The sequence below is a fragment of the Lampris incognitus genome, chromosome 5 (assembly GCF_029633865.1).
Source record: "Lampris incognitus isolate fLamInc1 chromosome 5, fLamInc1.hap2, whole genome shotgun sequence".
Taxonomy (NCBI): Eukaryota; Metazoa; Chordata; class Actinopteri; order Lampriformes; family Lampridae; genus Lampris; species Lampris incognitus.
The window spans coordinates 43,495,076-43,517,014 of NC_079215.1; positions in this window are offsets into that span (position 1 = coordinate 43,495,076).

Consider the following 21,939-nt stretch of genomic DNA (forward strand, 5'->3'; position numbering starts at 1 on the left):
GGGTTCGCTTCTCAGCTGCCCTTGAATTCGTTACATTGGTGTCAGACGTGGAATGGTGAGGCCATCCAAAGGAGTTGAATCAAGTGCAACTGGACTGGTATATATCCGTGAAGACGTTTCGCCTCTCATCCAAGAGGCTTCCTCAGTTCGTGCCTTTCTGACTAGACCAAGCTAGTCTGACTGGCTGGTGATGAGACTCAGAATTTATCCTCTAGGAGTCGTTGTCAGAGCTATAGATATGCGTGGCTCTTTGTGATCAGATGTTTACCAACGCTCGTCGCTAACCGAGCCATAGATATGTGTGGCTCTTTTGTGTACCGATGTTATGGCCGCGCCCGTCGTCATCGGAGGTATTGATTTGCATTTGTTTAGCAGCGACGGTGGTTGGGGGTGTTAATTTCGACTTCATTATTCAGTGGTCATGAAACCGTTGGAGCCGTTAGTGACCGACTGTTGTTCTTGGAGGCTAGGCTTCTTGAGTCTCCTGGGTAGAGATGAAAGGACGGCATTGTAAGTGGGAGATAGGTGGTGTCGCAGACCTCCTCCTCTGTTGAGGGATGGTTTTTCCAGTTTTGCATAGATGGCTTCCTTCACCCCTCTTTCAAACCATCTATCTTCTCTGTCCAAAATGTGTACGTTGCTGTCCTCGAAGGAGTGCGTCTTCTCCTTTAGGTTTAGATAGACTGCAGAGTCTTGTCCTGAGGAGTTTGGCCTTCTGTGTTGGGCCATCCGTTTGTGTAGTGCTTGTTTGGTTTCTCCTATGTATAGGTCAGTGCAATCCTCATTGCATTGTACAGCATACACCAGATTGCTTTTCTGGGTGTGTGGTACACGGTCTTTGGGATGAAGCAGTCTTTGTCGGAGTGTGTTGTTGGGTTTGAAGTATACCGGGATGCGGTGTTTGTTGAATACGGGATGAATATGTTATTCCTTCTGTTCCTTTTCTCCTCCTCGCTCACCTGGTTGGTCTTTTTGGAACATGTTGCAGTTTTCACAAAGGTCCAACTGGGGTAGCCGCAGGTTTTTAAAGCTCCCCTCAGGTGTTTGTGTTCTTCTCGTTGGGCCTGAGTGCTGCTGGGCACATTGTCAGCTCTGTGTTGCAAAGTTCTGATGATGCTCAGTTTGTGTTCCAGCGGGTGGTGTGAGTTGAAAAGTAGATATTGGTCTGTGTGGCTCCACATTGGGGTTTACAGGAAACCTACACTAACGGCTCGGTCACTAACGGCTCCAACGACTCTCATGACCACTGAACAATGAAGTCGAAATTAACACCCCCAACCACCGTCGCTGCTAAACAAATGCAAATCAATACCTCCGATGACGACGGGCGCGGCTGGACATGGAGCACAGGAGAGCCACTCATATCAATAGCTCCGATAACGACGGGCGCGGCCATAACATCGGTACACAAAAGAGCCCCTCATATCTATGGTTCTGTTAGCGACGGGCGTTGGTAAACATCTGATCACCAGAGCCACGCATATCGATAGCTCTGACAACGACTCCTAGAGGATAAATACTGAGTCTCATCACCAGCCAGTCAGACTAGCTTGGTCTAGTCAGAAAGGCATGAACTGAGGAAGCCTCTTGGATGAGAGGCGAAACGTCTTCACGGATATATACCAGTCCAGTTGCACTTGATTCAACTCCTTTGGATAACCATGACCTGGATGAATGAGACCATTCACAGACAATGGTGAGGCCATCGGACGCGTGTGCGTCTACAGGCGTGGTGCGGGAGACCTGGGTTCACGTCCCAGCTGCGGCGGTTCCCGGCTGCCCCCTGAATTCGCTACACAAGCATTAGGAAAGCGATGAGCTTATGTCAAACAGTTGTGTTATGATTATGTCTGTCAAATCTACACCAAGTCAAGATACGGGTCTTTTTTTCTTACTTTTGTTCTGACATCCTTCTACCTGTATGACTGAGATGATGAATATACAAAGACAGAAAATGAAATGAAAACATTGTTGATACATCAATATAGAGTACTGCTGACTCATCTGGTCTGCCACCAGTTGTCAGTGTGTCAACAAAGCCTCACATGAGGAGATTCAAATGACTCGTCAGTCATCACTTCCAGGGTGCTTCATGCTTTAAGAGAATTGTAAATGGCCAACTATAGCACAGCAGCGTTTGTGGATTGGTTCCAGGACATGCTTCAAGAGACAGAGAGAATATGGAAGAAGAAGACAACACCCCTTGGTTGCCAAAGGCCAAAGACTTGGTTACCACATGACCTCATGACTTCGCCTCCTTTGGTTGCTACCTCTTTTTCATGCCCCTTTCCTTGTTTCTCCATCTCTCAATGTGTATGAACAGTTAGATGTTGTCCTCTCGCCTGTTGTTGCAAGTGTAGGTGCATATAAATAACAGACAGAGTCGGGCTGTGTAGCTTAGTAACATGTATTCACCGGCTGTGCCCATAACGCAACTGAGGCATGTTACACAAGGCAAGTATACATCAATCAGTGCCCCCAGGGGGAGCTGTTGGCTACATAACATTACCCTACATCTCCCTTCCTTTCGTAGAATACAATACCAAATAATATAATGGATAGTATTAGCCATTAGAACATTAGTGCTCATATCCCAATATTAAATAGTGCAATGGAAATGGTGCATCAAGAAGGAACAGCAAGTCAATATCAACCAAAACCTCTGCAGAACAATAACGACAAAATGGTAGCATCAGAACATCCACAAGACCACTGAATAAGAACATTAGAAGTGAACATCACAGTTTTTGTTTCGTTTTTTTTTTTTAATGTCCACAGTCCAGTGTGTGTGTGTGTGCGTGTGAGCATGTGTGTGTCAATCTCAGTACAGTGTATGACCTAGAGGTCAAGTCTTTCTGGAGGCTTAATCTGCCTCCCGCTCCGGGAGAAGGCCCGGCCCTGTAACTCACGGCATGGTGTGGTCACAGCCTGTGGGGGAGATGGCGGCGACCTCGGGGCTGACGACCTTGGAGACATTACAGGGCTGCTGACGACTTCCTCCATGCTGCCCCCGCTCACATGGCCCCCTTCAGCTGCACACGCGCCCACAGGCTGCTCCGATGGCTGTTCTGTGTGGGCTGACGGCTGTGGAGGGGCAACCTCTGCTGGTCGGAGATCACCCGGTCAGGGATACCGTACCGTGCAAACTGCGCCTTGCACCTTTGGATGGTCGTTTCTGCCGACAGGTCTGGGAGTAGATCAATCTCCCAGAAGTCTGAATAGTGATCCACCATGAGCAGGAAGTCCTGCCTTGCGTAGCTGAACAAGTCCATGCTCACCAGCTGCCAGGGACGTGTGGGGAGCGGGTGTGACATCATAGTCTCTTTTTGTTGCTCGTGTGCATACTCGTTACACACTGACCACTACTGCACATAGTCTTTGATTTCCCCCTGCATATTTGGCCAGTAGAGAGTATCCCGGGCCTGTCTATAACAAGCCTCACCCCCCACGTGGTTGTAGTGGATCCGTTTCAGCATCTCAGGACGCATAGCTTTCGGAATGATGACACGCTGGCTCCTAAAAAGCACACCGTCCTGTGCGCTTATTTCATCTCTGATGGCCCAGTATTCTCTGATGGCTATGGGGCTCTCCTCTTTGTGTTCTGGCCATCCCTCCAGCACGACCGACTTGAGTGTTTGAAGACACACATCCTCCTCGTGTGTTTTCGAATCTGTACGAGGCGTTGGCTGGTGACGTTTAGATAGTCTGCCTGCTGAATGGCTGCCGTGTCGTACTGCACCTGTTGCATGCTGCAGACCATTTCACGTCTGTACTGAGTGTCCGTTCTCTGTGGCGGGGTGGTGGCTCTGCTGAGCGTGTCACTGATGTACATTTCAGGGCCTGACTTGTACATCACCGTGAGGCAGTAGTTCTGAAGTGTGAAGATTGACACCAGCGGGCGGTGGTCGGTCTCTGCAGTCACATCACCCCTCCCATATAGGTAGTAGTGGAAGCGTTGACAAGCGAATACGATGCTCAGGCACTCCTTCTCAATCTGTGCATAGTTTTGCTCCGTCTGGTTCAGCGCGCAGGAGGCGAACGCGACCGGCTGTCCCCCCTGAAGCAGGCAGCAGCCCAAACCGGTCTGACTGGAGTCGCTCTGTATGGTGACTGGCTTGCTGACATCATAGTAACGTAGTACTGGCACCGCCGTGACCAGCGTTTTGATTTCTTTCATAGCAGCATCATGTTTGGGCAACCAGTGCCACAGCATACCTTTGTCCAGCAACCTTCTCAGCGGTTCACACACCTCTGACAAGCGGGGCATGAACCTCGATAAATAGTTAACAAAGCCGAAACACCGCTGAACGCCTTTTGCATCCGTGGGGTTTGGCATGTCCAGGACTGCCCTGACCTTCTCGGGATCAGCTTTGAGGCCCTCCGCCGACAGTATGTGGCCGTGGAAGCGGACCTCCCTCACACGAAACTGTAGCTTTTTTATGCTCAGCCTCAGCTTCACTTCCCTGCATCTGTCCATCAGAGCAATGAGGTTTGCGTCGTGGTCGCGAACGGCCTCCTCCTCCGTGTCCCCACAGCCGACTATGAGGATGTCATCGGCTATGGGCTCAATTCCTTTCAAACCAGCCAGCAGCTCATGTTGTTTCCTCTGGTACAGCTCTGGTGCGACTGACACGCCAAAAGGGAGCTTCAGCCATCGCTTTCTACCCCACGGCGTCCAGAACGTTGTCATCAGGCTGTTCTCCTCATCAAGGCGACACTGCAAGAATGCGTCGCGCGCATCCACCAGGGTGAAGATACGTGCCTTAGGCAGCTTGTACAGCACGTCATCTAAAGTGGGCATGAGGTAATGGGACCTTTTCAGGGCTCGGTTAAGTGGCTTGGGGTCGATGCAAAGCCTCAATTTGTCTGGCTTCTTCACTATGACCAGATTGCTAATCCAGTCTGTGGGCTGAGTGACTGTGGTTAAGTGTCCATCCTTTTCATATTGGTCCAGCTGCGCCTTAACAGCTGCCTTGAGGGCCACCGGGACATTTTTTGGTGCGCACTGGACAGGGGCCACAGTGCTATCCAACTCGAAGTGAACATCACCCGGCAGTGACTCGACTGGGCTGGTGAACACGTCATTGTAAGTGTTAACGAGACAGCCTTTGGTTAGCTCACCTGTCTTGCAGTGCTCCACTTTATTCAGCTCTTCGGGAATGGTGAAGCGTATCAAGCCAAGTCTCTCGCATGTCTCCCCTGAAAGCAAGGGCTTCTGGCTGGTGCGCACAACCTCAAAGTCCAGTCTGTGCATCTTGCCCCTGATGACACACTGTGTGCTGTACACGCCCATTGAGCTCATCCACTCACTGTTGTAGAGTCTCAGCCTGGTGAGACTTTTCTGAAGAGGTACTCTAGGCGCCAGTCTCATCTTGTCTTTCAAGCTCATCACGTTGCAAGTGGCTCCAGAGTCAAGCTGGCACCTCTGGACCCCTCTGTGCAGTGGCAGGTTTACAAACCACTTTTTCCTTTGAGTGTTCACAACCCCCACGCTCTCAGCCGTGTACACATCCCTCTCATCGCGGTCGTTGTCCTCCGGGTCCCCTAGCGGCGGGTCATCCACAGCGTTCAACTGACGTGCTTGCTGGCCTCTTTTCATGCATACTTTGGCAAAGTGATTAGCAGTGCCACACAAGCGACATGACTTTCCAAATGCGGGGCACAGGTCTCGCCCCCGTCTGTGCGGTGTGCCACAGTACTTGCATTCACCTGTGCCTCTCTGCGGCTGTGCAGATGTGTTGGTGGGCTCGGATGGCCTGCTGGTAGGTCTCCGTCCTGGTCGCTGTCCATGTGCTACATTGATGCTCTCCGCAGTCACAGAGCTGCTAAGTGACATGGATATTAACTTATTGTCCAACACCTCCGCTGCACGGCAAATGTCAATAGCTCCCTCCAACTTAAGCTCCTTTTCTCTTAGCATGCGTCGTCTGGCGCCCTCATCAGTTGTTCCAAGAACAAGCCTGCCCCTTATAAGCTCGTCTCTTATAGCTCCATATTCACATGTGGCAGCCTTTTCTCTCAGTCTTGTGAGAAAAGTGTAACGGGGGCAGTCCTATGCTGTTCTGTGCTGGTCAGCCTGCTGCATGCCCGTCACTCTCATCATTAGCTCTGCGTTGTGTTCTAGTTGGGTGGGGCCCCAGGTGTTGTGGGGGGCCCTCAGTCTCTCATCATCATCATGATCAAGGAAGGAGCGGGGACACACAGGACTCTATTTGGCCCACCTTGCCATTTATTTTGGTTTCAAACCCTTCGACAACCGTCCAGTCCTCCAGCGGGAGGACTCCACTCGTGTGCGTTAGAAGTAGAAACCGTCCACGGGACTCCGATGTAAGAAAGGATAAACAAGTATTTTATCCCACAGCTTGCAGTATCTTCTTACAGGGATACTCAAGGTTACGTTCTCCTCAACCAGCAAAACTGTCCCACGGTAAGAAACACGTGTGGCTCGGCTCGATTGCTGCTTGAGACTCCTCCCACAAAACAAAAATGGCCTCTCCCGCGTTCCCTCTTCCGTGTACCCACAAGACCTCTCTCTTAAAGCGACAGTACACGTATATGACGGTCGTTGGAAAACATACATAAAAGTAAATAATGACATAAAATAAAATGTAGTAAACACAAATAACAGCACACAGACAGGATTTGGTGATATTTCATACTCAAACAAAATAAAATAAAAACATTAATTTTAACCTGGTTACAAAAGCATCCACAGGTTCTCCTTCCTCTTGTTTAAGGTTGCCAAAAACATACCTCTCAAAGATGACGTTTTTGGTAGGTGTGAAGTATTCCCCCAGTTTGTCGAGTATCGCTCCGGCGTCTTTCTGCTCTTCCGCTGTGAGTCCCAGGTTGTGCACGTAAACATGGAGGCATTCCTTCCCCATTAGCCTCCGGAGCGTCGCTGCCTGCACCGGCTTCTCTGCCTTGTCAATCCCGGTCGCAAGCAAATAATCCTCAAACTCTGATCGAAAGCTAGCCCAGTTGCTGTGAAGATCCCCAGTCATCTTCATGGGCTCCGGCGGCGGAATATTGGAAGCCATCGTCTTGGCTCGATGCTAATGCTAGCAGGCTAACTGAAACTTCTAGCTACGCTTAGTAAAAAAAAATAAACGCACACTGTTCAAGCAACAGGCAACGTAAGACTCAAGTTGGGTTCCAATACAGCTTCTGACACCATGTTGCAAGTGTAGGTGCATATAAATAACAGACAGAGTCGGGCTGTGTCGCTAACATGTATGCACCGGCTGTGCCCATAACGCAACTGAGGCATGTTACACAGGGCAAGTATACATCAATCAGTGCCCCCAGGGGGAGCTGTTGGCTGCATAACATTACCCTACAACACCTGTCGCTTATGCCCCCCAACAGCCCTCCCACACGTTCCCTCTGCCTGATCCACTCAGTGGGGCTGCTTTGCTCTTTGGCTTCTCTATCCCTTAGTTATTAATTTCTCCACTTCCTCTTATCAGCCTCTTTCTGTTTTATTCACTGGTCTCCGCATGTTCCACACGCAAGCACTGTAGCTGGGTAATTGATGTGATTCATCACTGCAAGCGGCCATTTTGGGAGTTCAGCTGTATTCTCTACTAGGTGTGTACCATGTGTGAGCTTGTACATGCCATGTTCACGTGGTGTGTTGCTTTTATGTCGTCATCATTTATTTAACCTTTTTTTGTCAGAATTCATACACGGCTTGGACATGTGTGGAGGAGAGATGCTGAGTATATTGGGAGAAGGATGCTGAATATGGAGCTGCCAGGGAAGAGGAGAAGAGGAAGGCCAAAGAGGAGGTTTATGGATGTAGTGAGGGAAGACATGCAGGTGGCTGGTGTGACAGAGGAAGACGCAGAAGACAGGAAGAAATGGAAAGGGATGATCCGCTGTGGCGACCCCTAACGGGAGCAGCCGAAAGTAGTAGTAGTAGTAGTTTGTCAGAATTCATACAGCAAGTCATCAGCTTATGTTTTATGGAATCGATTCAGAATCACTCGTTGAACTGATTGGTTACACATACTATTTCCCCCCCCCTTTTTCTCCCCAATTGTACTTGGCCAGGGCGGCACGGCAGCACAGTGGTTAGCGCGGCCGCCTAACAGCAAGAAGGTCCTGGGTTCGAGCCCCGGGGTAGTCCAACCTTGGGGGTCGTCCTGGGTCGTCTTTTGTGTGGAGATTGCATGTTCTCTGCGTGGGTTTCCTCCGGGTGCTCCGGTTCCTCCCACAGTCCAAAGACATGTAGGTCAGGTGAATCGGCCATACTAAATTGTCCCTAGGTGTGTGTCGGTCGGCCCTGTGATGGACTGGCGGCCTGTCCAGGGTGTCTCCCCACCTGCCGCCCAATGACTGCTGAGATAGGCTCCAGCGACCCTGAGAGCAGGATAAGCGGTTTGGATAATGGATGGATGTACTTGGCCAATTACTCCACTTTTCTGACCCGTCCCGGTCGCTGTTCCACCCCCTCTGCCGATCCGGGGAGGGCTGCAGACTACCGCATGCCTCCTCCTCTGATACATGTGGAGTCGCCAGCTGCTTCTTTTCACCTGACAGTAAGTTGTTTCGCCAGGGGGACGTAGCACGTGGGGAGGATCACGCTAGCCCCCCGACCAACCAAAGGAGGCGCTAGTGCAGCGACCAGGACACATTCCAACATCCGGCTTCCCACCTGCAGACACGGCCAATTGTGTCTGTAGGGACGCCCAACCAAGCCGGAGGTACCACGGGGATTCGAACTGGCGATCCCTCAACTGGTAGGCAACGGAATAGACCGCCATGCCACCTTGACGCCTACATATACTATTCTGATTATATGGTCATTCCACTGAATCGGAGTCATTTGCATGTTGTAACTTTTTAAAATTAAACTTCATTCTTTATCTTTTTTTAGCACTGAATCAGTAACACACATGTTTAATCATACAAAATGTGTAATGGTCAACCTTAGGCCATTTAATTTATTTTTTTACAAGGTTTCCAAATGGAAGATGGATTAATTTTTCTCAGTTCTGTTACCAAAAACTCTTATATTGTTTAGATATCAATTAAAAGTCATCCCAATTAGTTTCTTTGTTTTTCCCTCGATAAAGTGGGAATTTTAAAGAATAATTGGTTACATGTTCAAAAAATATCTCTGTAGCTAAGAAGTCACAACATATCCAGGTGAATGTGCTTTTTTGTTTTTTTTTAACACAAAACCATTTTCTATTTGTAAGGGAGACCCAAACCTCAATTTTATCAAAATTCTATGATGTGACTCATCAAACAACTGTTTAAATGATGGACCACCACCTACTACTACTACTACTACTACTACTACTACTACTACTGCTACTGCTACTGCTACTACTACTCCTACTCCTACTCCTACTGCTACTACTACTGCTACTGCTACTACTCCTACTCCTCCTCCTACTACTACTACTACAGTTACTACTACTACTACTACTACTACTACCACTACTCCTACTCCTACTCCTACTACTACAACTACTGCACTACTATTACTACTACTACTACTACAGCTGCTACTACTACTACTACAGCTACTACTACTACTACAGCTACTACTACTACAGCTACTACTACTACAGCTACTTTCGGCTGCTCCCGTTAGGGGTCGCCACAGCGGATCATCCGTTTCCATCTCTTCCTGTCTTCTGCATCTTCCTCTGTCACACCAGCCACCTGCATGTCTTCCCTCACCACATCCATAAACCTCCTCTTTGGCCTTCCTCTTTTCCTCTTCCCTGGCAGCTCCATATTCAGCATCCTTCTCCCAATATACCCCACATCTCTCCTCCACACATGTCCAAGCCCTCTCAATCTTGCCTCTCTTGCTTTGTCTCCAAACCGTCCAACCTGAGCGGTCCCTCTAATATAGTACTTGTTCCTAATCCTGTCCTTCTTCGTTACTCCCCGTGAAAATCTTAGCATCTTCAACTCTGCCACCTCCAGCTCCACCTCCTGTCTTTTCGTCAGTGCCACCGTCTCCAAACCATATAACATAGCTGGTCTCACAACCATCTGGTAAACCTCCCTTTAACTCTTGCTGGTACCCTTCTGTTGCAAATCACTCCTGACACTCTTCTCCACCCACTCTACCCTGCCTGCACTCACACAACAATCTTCCTTCTTCAACTTCCACCATTAGATCATTGGCACTGCCTTCACTCTCTTCCTCTTCTTGATCTCAAAAGTCATCCTACAGACCACCATCCGGTGCTGCCTAGCTACGTTCTCCCCTGTCACCCTCTTGCAGTCTCCAATCCCTTTCAGACAGCACCTCCTGCATAAGATATAGCCCACCTGTGTCCACTTCCTTCCATTCTTATAAGTCACCCTATCTTCCTCCCTCTCCTTGAAATATGTATTCACCACAGCCATTTCCATCCTTTACACAAAATTCACCACCATCTGTCCTTCCACATTCCTCTCCTTGACACCATACCTACCCATCACCTCCTCATCACCTCTGTTCCCTTCACTAACATGCATATTGAAGTCCGCTCCAATCACCATTCTCTCCTCCTTGGGTACCATCTCCACCACTTCATCAAACTCACTCCAGAATTCTTCTTTCTCTTCCATCTCACACCCAACTCTCGGGGTATATGTGCTGATAACATTCATCATCACACCTTCAGTTTCCAGCTTCATACTCATCACTCTGTCCAACACTCTCTTCACCTCCAACACACTCTTGACATAGTCTTCCTTCATGATTACCCCTACCCCATTTCTCCTCCCATTTGCCCCATGGTAGAAGAGTTTGAACCCCCATCCGATGCTGCTGGCTTTACTCCCCTCCCACCTGGTCTCTTGCACCCACAGTATATCTACCTTCTTTCTCTCCAACATATCAGCCAGCTCTCTCCCTTTACCAGACATAGTGCCAACATTCAAAGTTCCAATTCTCACCTCCACACGCCTACCCTCCCTCCTCTCCCACTGCCTCTGGACATGCCTTCCCCCTCTCCTTCTCCTTTGCCCAACAGTAGCATAGTTTCCACCAGCACCCTGCTGGTTAACAGCAGCGGTGGTGGTGGTTGGTAACCCGGGCCTCTACCGATCAGGTATGGAAATCTGATTTGTGTTCCGCATATTTGATTTGGCAAAGGTTTTACGCCGGATGTGCTTCCTGACGCAACCCTCCCAATTTATCCGGACTTGGGACCGGCACTAAGAATGCACTGGCTTGTGCATCCTCATTGGCCGAGTTTAAATGATGGACCAAACATAACTGAAAACTGAGTGGTTTATATCTTTTTATAAAGAACAATTAAGTAACAGCAATGAAAATTGGGTCACGGCAATGAGCACTGAGTAACATGAATGAATGCTTGTGTGTGTGCGAGTGGATGTCACAGAACTTCCTTCTGTTGAATATAATAAACAGAAAGATTAATAAAGGTAAATATAAAACAGGTCATATCTGGCAAAGATTAGTATACATCTCAACAGAAAAGCAGTAACAATTGTGTCTGCATGCTTTTGCATGAGCGTGTGTGTGTGTATGTGTGTGTGTGTGTGGGGTGGGTGGGTGGTGGAGAGAGAGAGATTGTCAGAATCGCTCCTCCCCCTTTGTGTGTGTGTGTGTGTGTGTGTGTGTGTGTGTGTTGGGGTGGGTGGTGTGGAGAGGAGTGGGGGGGTGTCAGTGTCGCTCCTCCCCCTGTAGCATGTGTGTCTGGCTCCTTCCTCTGCACGGTATGGGTTCTCCATCTTCCTCGACAAAAGGCAAGGGAGACTACAGATACAAAAAGTAGAGCCTATTAAGCAGGTCCTCACATCTCTACATTGTACTCCAGTACCTCATATTAACTTGAACATCCTCTTCTCTGCATCTAAAACACAACTTCATATAGAGCTGCAATAAATTAATGCACAGAAACGTGCCTTGTCTCCCCTGAGAAACACTCTAGTTTGCTCCAGGCCTCTTGGTCAGTGTCCATGTAGCGAGCTGTGACTTGCCTCGCTAGTAGGATGGCACACAGGAAGTCTTGAAACAGGTACCAGAGGAGGTCTTCGTGGGCTGGCCAGCAAAACCTGTTGGCTCCAATCCTTTTCACTCAACAAACCTTGACGTCTGTGTTGTTTGTGTCTGTGATGATGCCAGGGTACAGCTGACCGTCTCAGTTCAGCACACACCATTTGCCAACAACCTTGGGACTTTACCACTGATTTTTATTTTTTATTTATTTATTCATTTGGTGGTCGTGGGAGCCTTCTGTCGATTGAATGTGAAATACTTGGCGTTAAAGCACTCCCAGCTCTGATGTTGTCTTGCTCAAGTCAACCCAATTTTATTTGTATAGCCCATTATCACAAATATACACATTTACCTCAGGGGGCTTTACAGCAACACAACATCCTGTCATTAGACCCTCTCATCAGATAAGGAACAACTCTCTAAAAAAAAAAAAACCTTTAATAGGGAGGAAAAAATGGGAAGAAACCTCAGGGAGAGCAACAGAGGAGGGATCTCTCTCCCAAGAAGGACAACGTGCAATGGATGTTGTGTTTACACAATTTACGCAATACAACACTGAGAGAGGATAACAAAATTATAATGGAATTATAAAATATATGAAGGATATGATGAGGAGGATGCCAAACAGTGTCCAGACGCCACCGGAACAGTCCAGGACCTGAGCCACGCGACCAGCATCACCATGGAGACCTGACAGGCGGACGGACACATGCTAACAGAGGAGACTCGCATCACACCATTCACATACACGGGGGAGGGAGGAGACACCGAACAACACATTAGTTAGACACTGGAGGGGGAGAACGTGTTACACTGAAACATGATAACACAATTTTATGGATTTATAAAATATATCAAAAAATGTGTATATATAAATAATAATAATAATGTGTATATATAAAAATGGTGTGACAGAGGAAGATGCAGAATACAGGAGGAAATGGAAACGCATGAGCTGCTGTGGCGACCCCTAACGGCAGCAGTCGAAAGTAGCAGTAGATAAGATATATAAAAACATGTGATGGGGGGGGGGGTGCCAAGCAGTGTCCAGGTGGTTGACCACCATCACCATGGAGACCTGGGAGGAGGACAGAATACACATGCACATGGGGGAGACTCACATCACATCACACCATTCACATACACAGGACAAAAGACAGGGGAAGACGTCATCAGAGAACATGCAGCTGACATCCCTGTAGGCCAGCTCTCCATGGCCCAGGGCTTTACTGCCGGATGCGTCTTCATCGTAGATGGAACTGGTGGCACATCCTTGGGCATTTCTGACACCGCTCTATCGACTGCTTCCTCTTCCACAAAGGAAAAAAAAACACACACACAACCTGATTGTCGTATCCGTCTTGCTCAACACAGAAAACAGCTGTGAAGCGTCTTGTTCAATACATGGTTTTGTTCAGTGACAATTTAAACATGGACAGGTAGCTTAACGCAAAGCAAATGTCTCATCATACCAGCTTGACTTATTTCTTTGGAATTTGTGCAAGCATGCTCTTTGGATATCCTTGAACTATGTCCACTTTTACTGGAGGGATGAAAGACAAAAAAAGGCCATTTCTTACGTTCCAGAAAGCTGAGTGTTATATATGATTTTAAACAATTACGCAAAAGGATAAAAGCAAGGCAAACAAGTGACACAGTGGGCAGCACGGTGGACCAGTGGGCAGCACTGTTGCCTCACAGCAGGAAGGTCCTGGGTTCGAACCCCAGGCCGTCCCAGGTCCTTTCTGTGTGGAGTTTGCATGTTCTCCCCGTGTCTCTGTGGGTTTCCTCCCACCATCAAAAAGACATGCATGTTAGGGTTAATACTCCCTGTCTGTGTCCCTAAGCAAGGCAGTGGAAAGAAGACCTGGAGTTGGTCCCCGGGCGCTGCAGCTGCCCACTGCTCCTATACAATAGGAAGGGTTAAATGCAGAGGACGTATTTCCCCACGGGGATTAATAAAAGTACATCTTATCTTACATGCATTGCTTTCAGTCGGGTTTAGGCTTCAGATTTGGCCCGGCTACTGTTAATTAAACTTTTCTCGCTTCTGAATCCTAGAACAAGGAAGATATGCTAGCAGGAAAGTTTGGGACAACCCATGCTCTTAATACAGACAGTAAACTTCAACTGTGCAATGTAGCGGCAGTAACCTTGGCGTTAATAAATGGGCCTCCTAGTGGACAGTGTTGAGAAGTGCACCTCCTGCGCTGCAGATGTTTTTGACAAAAGCAGACTCTAATAGCACTAATACGTCACTCACGTAACCTGTTAATCTTCCTTGATGATATTCATGAATACAAAGAACAATACACACATTCACAGTATAGCATATAGACACGTTTATGTTATGCATTCACAAAAGTCCCACATTTTTACAGTGTGTGGTGACAGGAAAGCAGATAAACACATATTTGCATAAAATCATACAGTGCACGCAGACACGCGCACGCGCACGCGCCCACATATACACACACATGCAGAGCAGCACCTGTAGAGAAAAGGCTTTCAGTGCTAAGTGGCTATCACATGTAAAATCTCATGCCTGTCAATACTTCTCACAACCCAGCTGTAAGGGAATGTTAATCTGGTGAAAGCATGCATAAACATAATCACTACACAACATGCATGTACAATATCCCCCACAACAACTTTCTTGTACAATACCCCCCCCCCACAATTGTTTTAAGATTAGTCTTTATATGGCTGTTTTACTGCGTGTGCCCCATATTGCTGGTATACTGGCCCCGAGAAAACCACCTTTGTACTAAAACCATCTTTAGTTGTGGCTTTAAAGGGAAAAAACACGCTCTCGTCTTGCTTTGACTTTACAGGGACCACTCTTTTTATTTGTCTCTTCTTGCTGACCTTGCTGAGTGTCACTGTTCTTTTATGACGAACTGTTTATGGAAAGCATCAATAACGCATTGGCCGACAGCTGCTCTATGGCACAAGGGGAGCCATAATGTAAGGAGGGCGCCGTGAGCAACACCTTCTCATTCCCAACTCATCACATACGGCAGCTTGGTCGGTGGCTTGACGCATTGAACTATGACGCTCGAGGTACCCCTTTACTTCCGTTTTGCGTGTGCAGGGCTGTTCGATAGATATCAGTGGTGTAGTGTTCCAGTCAAAAAACAAAAACAACAAAAAAACAAAACCAGTCCCCAGGAACAAAAAAATGCATTAGTATAGGTTTCTGCAAACCACGGGTGGATGAATGCGTCCAAAGTGGATGCATCCGGCCCGTCTGTCTGTGTTACCCCTTGTTGCAAGAGAAACTGAACTTCATAAAAAGGCCACCTGACTCAGTCATATCCCCTAAGATACCACATGAGTTGTTGACGAGATACACGGTGGATGAAGTCGGATGTTTTGGGCTGAGAGTGAGGGTAGGGTAAACCGCTGGTGGAAACCCTAGGTAGTCAACTTCGGTGTCTTTCGACAAAAACAACAACAACAACAACAACAAAAACAAACAAAAACAAAAACACGAGGAGGAAAAGAAGATGGATATTTTAGGGACTTTGTCACAGCCTCTCGCCCATGACATCAAAGCGATCGCCCTTGACACCTGCTACACCAGCTGACACCTGCTACGCCAGCTGACACCTGCTACACCAGCTGACCCCCCCTTCATCCGGCAATCGCCCTCACCCTTAAAAGGCCTCCACTATGGACCAGTCTTCGCTGGAACGTCGCCATTCATGGACTTCTGCCTGCCTGCCTACCTGCCACAGAGCCACCTCTTGCTCTACCCCCGAGATCGGTCACTTCAATAAAGACTGGATTCTTCCCTTACCTGGTTGTCCCGTCTGCTTTTGGGTTCCTTCCCGATACGTGACAGTACGTTCCAGCCACTATGGACCCAGCAGACCATTCCACCACAGACCTGGCCACGGTCTGCCAGGCTGTAGCCAACCAGGAATCGGTCCTCGGCCAGCACAGCCAGGTGCTACAGGGGATGGCTGACGCCCTCCGTGGGCTCAGCTCAAAGATCTCCGGAATCCAGACCCAACTTAGTGCCTCCGCTAGCCCGGGATCCGCCCCTCCAGCTCCGCCACCCCCAGCGCCATCAACTTCGGCTAAGGAACCATGGGTTGCCCCGCCCGATAAGTATGATGGAGATTTTGGACTTTGTCGCCCTTTTTTGATGCAGTGTGAGATTGTGTTTAACCAGCAGCCCCAGTCATATTCCACGGATGGAGCCAAAGTCGCTTACATCATGGGTCTTCTCCGGGGAAGCGCCCTGGATTGGGCCACAGCGGTGTGGGAGATGCAGGCCTCCACTTCTTCATCCTACGCTGAGTTCACCACTGCTTTTCGCCAGGTTTTTGATCATCCCGTGGGGGAAAGGATGCGTCAAAAAGACTGATCTCTCTCCGCCAGGGTTCCCGCAGCGTCGCTGACTACTCAGTTGAGTTCCGTACGCTATCAGCGGAGAGCGGATGGAACAACGAGTCCCTCCAGGCCGGCTTTTCCAACGGGCTAAGCGAATCCATAAAGGACGAATTGGTTTCCTACCCCGAGCCTGGAGGGTTGGAAGAATTGGTTACTCTGGCCATTCGTGTGGACAACCATCTCCGGGAGCGGAGGCGAGAGAGGACGCGCCGCTTTCCTGGTCACAACAACTTACCGCGGGCCACACCTCCAAACTCTGGGGGGCGAGCTCGCTCGACTGAGGTTGCCGTCCTCCGAGAAAGCCCGAGGCGTGACTCTTCCCCAGCTTCGGAGCCGATGCAACTCGGCCGCTTCCGGCTCAACCCGGAGGAGCGTCAACGCCGCATCACCGAGAACAGCTGCTTGTATTGTGGTCAGCCTGGTCACTTTCTCGCCTCCTGCCCTCACCTTTCCGTCAAACTAGCAGGCTCACGAGGGAGGGGGAGGATCCTCGTGAGCCCAACTGTCTGCCCTCTGTCTCCTCGTCCACGTACCCAGTTGCAAGCTACCATCAGTTTTAAAGGTCAGTCCACTAAACTTTTGGCTTTAATTGACTCTGGAGCTGATGAAAGCTTTTTGGATGCAAGTGTTGTGAAGCAGCTAGGTCTTGCCATTGTGAGTCTGGACCAGCCTCTTGAAGCTAATGCCCTGGATGGACGTCTCCTGGCCCGGATAACCTCTAAGACCGAGCCTGTGCACCTCCTGTTGTCGGGAAACCATCAAGAGGAGCTAAGTTTTTTTCGTTATGAATTCTCCCTTTGTTCCCATTATACTTGGTCATCCCTGGCTGGTTAAGCATAGTCCCCATATTGATTGGTCATCGGCCAGAATTTCAAGTTGGAGTCCCGTCTGTCATGCCATATGCCTCCAGTCTGCTCTGCCTCAGTCTGTCCCCTGTCAGGTGTCATGCTCTGAGACCTCTGACCTGTCACTGGTGCCTCCAGAGTACCATGACCTCCAAGCCGTGTTCAACAAGCAGCAAGCTCTCTCCCTGCCTCCTCATCGCCCCTATGATTGCGCTATTGACCTGCTGCCGGGCGCTCCCCTCCCCAGCAGCCGCCTATATAGCCTCTCCAAGCCTGAGCGGGAGTCCATGCAGAGGTACATCGAGGACTCCTTGGCTGCTGGTCTTATTCGCCCGTCATCATCACCCCTTGGTGCGGGGTTCTTTTTTGTGGCCAAGAAGGACAAGACCCTCCGGCTGTGTATTGACTATAGAGGCCTCAATAACATCACAGTCAAGAATAAGTACCCTCTGCCCCTCATGACTTCCGCTTTTGATTCTCTCCAGGGAGCCACAGGGTTCACTAAACTAGACCTCCGCAATGCTTACCACCTGGTCCGGATTCGAGACGGAGATGAATGGAAGACTGCCTTCAACACCCCCCTGGGGCAATTTGAATATCTGGTGATGCCGTTTGGTCTCACTAATGCCCCAGCTGTCTTCCAGAGTCTGGTCAATGACGTCCTACGTGACATGTTGGATCATTTCGTTTTTGTTTACCTGGATGATATCCTGATTTTTTCCAGAGACCTGTCAGAGCATGTCATGCATGTCCGCCAAGTCCTTCAACGGCTTCTGGAGAACTGCGAGAGAAGTGCGAATTCCATGCCCCTTCAGTAACCTTCCTGGGCTACATCGTGGCCGATGGGCAGGTGAGAATGGACCCCGCCAAGGTCAGAGCGGTTCTTGAGTGGCCAAGCCCGACCAGCCGTAAGCAGCTTCAGAGGTTCCTCGGGTTTGCCAACTTCTACAGACGGTTCATCCGCAACTACAGCCACGTTGCGGCCCCACTAACCGCTCTTACCTCCACCTCCAGACCGTTCCTGTGGACCCCTGTAGCAGAGGCAGCTTTCCAAGCCCTAAAGGACCGCTTCACCACAGAAGTAGAAGTGGACGCCTCTGAGATTGGGGTGGGGGCGGTCCTTTCTCAGTGCTCCAGTGAGGATGGCAAGACACACCCCTGTGCCTTCCTGTCTCGCCGTCTCTCCCCAGCTGAAAGGAACTATGATGTGGGGAATCGTGAGCTCCTGGCGGTGAAATTGGCACTGGAGGAATGACGACATTTTCTGGAGGGGTCTGAGCTTCCTTTCATTGTGTGGACTGACCATAAGAACCTGGAATACATCCAGTCAGCAAAGCGACTCACCGCGCGCCAAGCCAGGTGGGCACTCTTTTTTGGTCGTTTTAATTTTTCTTTGACGTACAGACCTGGCTCCAGGAATGCCAAGCCCGATGCTCTGTCTCGTGTGCATGGGGAGGAGTCTGAGCCCAAGCTCCAACCTGACACCATCATTCCCTCTACCTGTGTGGTTGCGGCTGCGGCTGTCACCTGGAACTTTGAAAGGGAGGTCATGGCAGCACAACAGACTCAGCCTGACCCAGGTAAGGGTCCCCCCGGGCGCTTATTTGTTCCAGACGCTGTTAGATCTAGTGCAGCGGTCGGGAACCTATGGCTCGCGAGCCTTATATGGCTCTTCCGGTGACGGCATATGGCTCCCAGACAATTTTGAGTTGAAAATTATTTTTTTTTCAAAAAAATCAGTTTGGAACTGATTTTAAAATACTTGTGATATTTCTTAATAATACTGTGTCATTTTAAAGTAAACAGAAATTAGTTTTGAAGATAAATTTCACGGGTCACGGGTCACCCGTGGGTCGGGTCGGGAACCAATGGCTCGCGAGCATGTCCGGGTCATTGTAAAGGTGAAGAAATCAATTTTATCAGATAGCCAACTAGTTTATCCGCTTCAACCCTTGTAACGGAAAAGATGGCGAAAAGAAAAAAAGACGATGATTACCGTGCATTCCAGGCTGCGTGGACAGAGGAATTTGCATTTGTGGAGAAAGCAGGATCTGCGGTATGTCTAATATGCAATGATAAAATTGCATCGATGAAACGGTCAAATATAAAGCGGCACTTCGATACGCACCATGCTTCATTTGCATCGAAATATCCAGCGGGGGACAGCAGGAAAAGGGCATGCGAGGAGCTACAGCGGAGAGTGCAAACGAGTCAGCAGCAACTACGTGTGTGGACCAAGCAAGGTGACGGGAATTCCGCTAGCTTTGCGGGGGCTTTGGCAATAGTAAGGAATGGAAAGTCATTCACAGATGGCGAGTATGCCAAAACATTCATGCTTGATGTGGCCAATGAACTGTTTGATGACTTCCCAAATAAAGACAAGATAATCAAACGAATAAAAGACATGCCCCTGTCAGCAAGAACTGTGCACGATCGTAGCATCATGATGGCAAATCAAGTCGAGGAAACACAAATTAAGGACATAAACACCGGGACATACTTTTCTCTCGCATTAGATGAGTCAACAGACGTTAGCCATCTATCTCAGTGCAGTATCATTGCCAGGTATGCTGCAGGTGACACACTGCGTGAGGAAAGCTTGGCTGTTTTGCCAATGAAAGGGACAACAAGAGGAGAGGATTTATTCACGTCTTTCATGGAGTTTGCTAAAGAAAAAAAACTAGCGATGGATAAACTTATTTCTGTCTGTACTGATGGTGCACCCTGTATGTTGGGGAAGAACAAAGGATTTGTAGCGCTTCTCCGTGAACATGAAAAGAGAGCCATCCTAAGTTTTCATTGCATCCTGCACCAGGAGGCGCTTTGCGCTCAGACGTGTGGCCAGGAGCTTGGCGAGGTGATGTCTCTGGTCATTCGAGTGGTCAACTTTATTGTTGCCCGAGCTTTAAATGATCGCCAGTTTAAAGCTCTGTTAGAAGAAGTTGGGAATCATTATCCCGGTCTGCTTTTACACAGCAACGTGCGTTGGTTGTCAAGGGGGAAGGTGCTCAGCCGTTTTGCAGCTTGCCTGAGTGAAATCCGGACTTTTCTTGAAATGAAAGGCGTCAAGCATCCTGAGCTAGACAACACTGACTGGCTCCTGCAGTTTCACTATCTCGTGGACATAACTGGCCATCTGAACCAGCTCAATGTGAAAATGCAAGGTATTGGAAATACAATCTCATCCCTTCAACAAGCAGTGTTTGCATTTGAAAGCAAGCTGGAAGTCTTTCTCAGGGACATTGAAACAGGTCGTCTTCTGCACTTTGAAAGACTGCAACAATTTAGAGATGCATGCTTAGCAAGTGACTCCACTCAACATCTGGATCTCCAGCAGCTAGCTGGCTTTACGTTCAATCTCCTGCAGTCATTCAAAGCACGTTTTGGAGAATTTCGTGCGCGCACTGGTCTTTTCAAGTTCATCACTCATCCACATGAGTGTGCAGTGGACAAAATCGACCAGACATGCATCCCCGGGGTCTCTATCGGAGACTTTGAGCTGGAAGTTGCTGACCTGAAGGCATCAGACATGTGGATGAGTAAGTTCAAGTCACTTAATGGAGAGTTGGAAAGTCTTGCACGACAGCGAGCAGAGCTGGCGAGGGAACACAAGTGGACAGAAATTAAAAATCTTCAACCTGAAGACCAGCTGATTCTTAAAACTTGGAACGAGCTTCCTGTGACATACCACACAATGCAGCGTGTGAGTATTGCCGTATTGACCATGTTTGGCTCTACATATGCATGTGAACAGTCTTTCTCGCATATGAGGAACATTAAGACCAACCTACGCTCACGTTTAACTGATGGAAGTCTCAACGCCTGCATGAAGCTCAACCTCACCACGTATGAACCAGACTACAAGGCCATCAGCAAAACCATGCAGCACCAGAAGTCGCATTAAAAGTAAGACATATTTAATTTATTATACGTTAAAAATACTATATGGCTCTCAATGAAATATATTTAGAAATATTTGGCTTTTATGGCTCTCCCAGTCAAAAAGGTTCCCGACCCCTGATCTAGTGTGTTGCAGTGGGCTCACTCTTCCAAACCTACCTGCCATCCTGGAGTAACCCGTACCCTAGCCTTCCTCCGCAGGCGGTTCTGGTGGCCTTCCATGACGGAGGATACTGGGTCTTTTGTTTCTGCCTGTCCTGTTTGTGCCCAGAATAAGCCCTCCACTCGGGCCAGTGCCGGCCTACTGTGCCCCCTGCCTGTTCCACACCGTCCCTGGTCGCATCTGTCCTTGGATTTCGTCTCTGGTCTGCCCGCCTCCGACGGTAACACCGTTGTACTGACTGTCGTTGATCGCTTCAGTAAATTTGCTCACTTTTTGCCCTTGTCTAAACTGCCTTCGGCCCGAGAGACTGCGGATCTGCTAGTCAGGGAGGTTTTCCGGGTCCACGGTCTTCCCCGTGATATAGTGTCTGACCGTGGCCCCCAGTTCACTTCTGCTGTCTGGAAGGCTTTCTGCTCTGCCATCGGTGCCACCATCAGCTTGTCATCGGGGTTCCATCCTCAGACCAACGGCCAGGCCGAGAGGGCCAACCAGGCATTGGAGACTGTCCTCCGCTGTCTGGTGTCTGCCAACCCATCCTCTTGGTCCACACAACTTCCCTGGGTAGAATATGCCCATAACACCTTGCCATCGTCTGCTACTGGGTTGTCCCCTTTTCAATGCCTTTACGGCTATCAGCCCCCCCTTTTTCC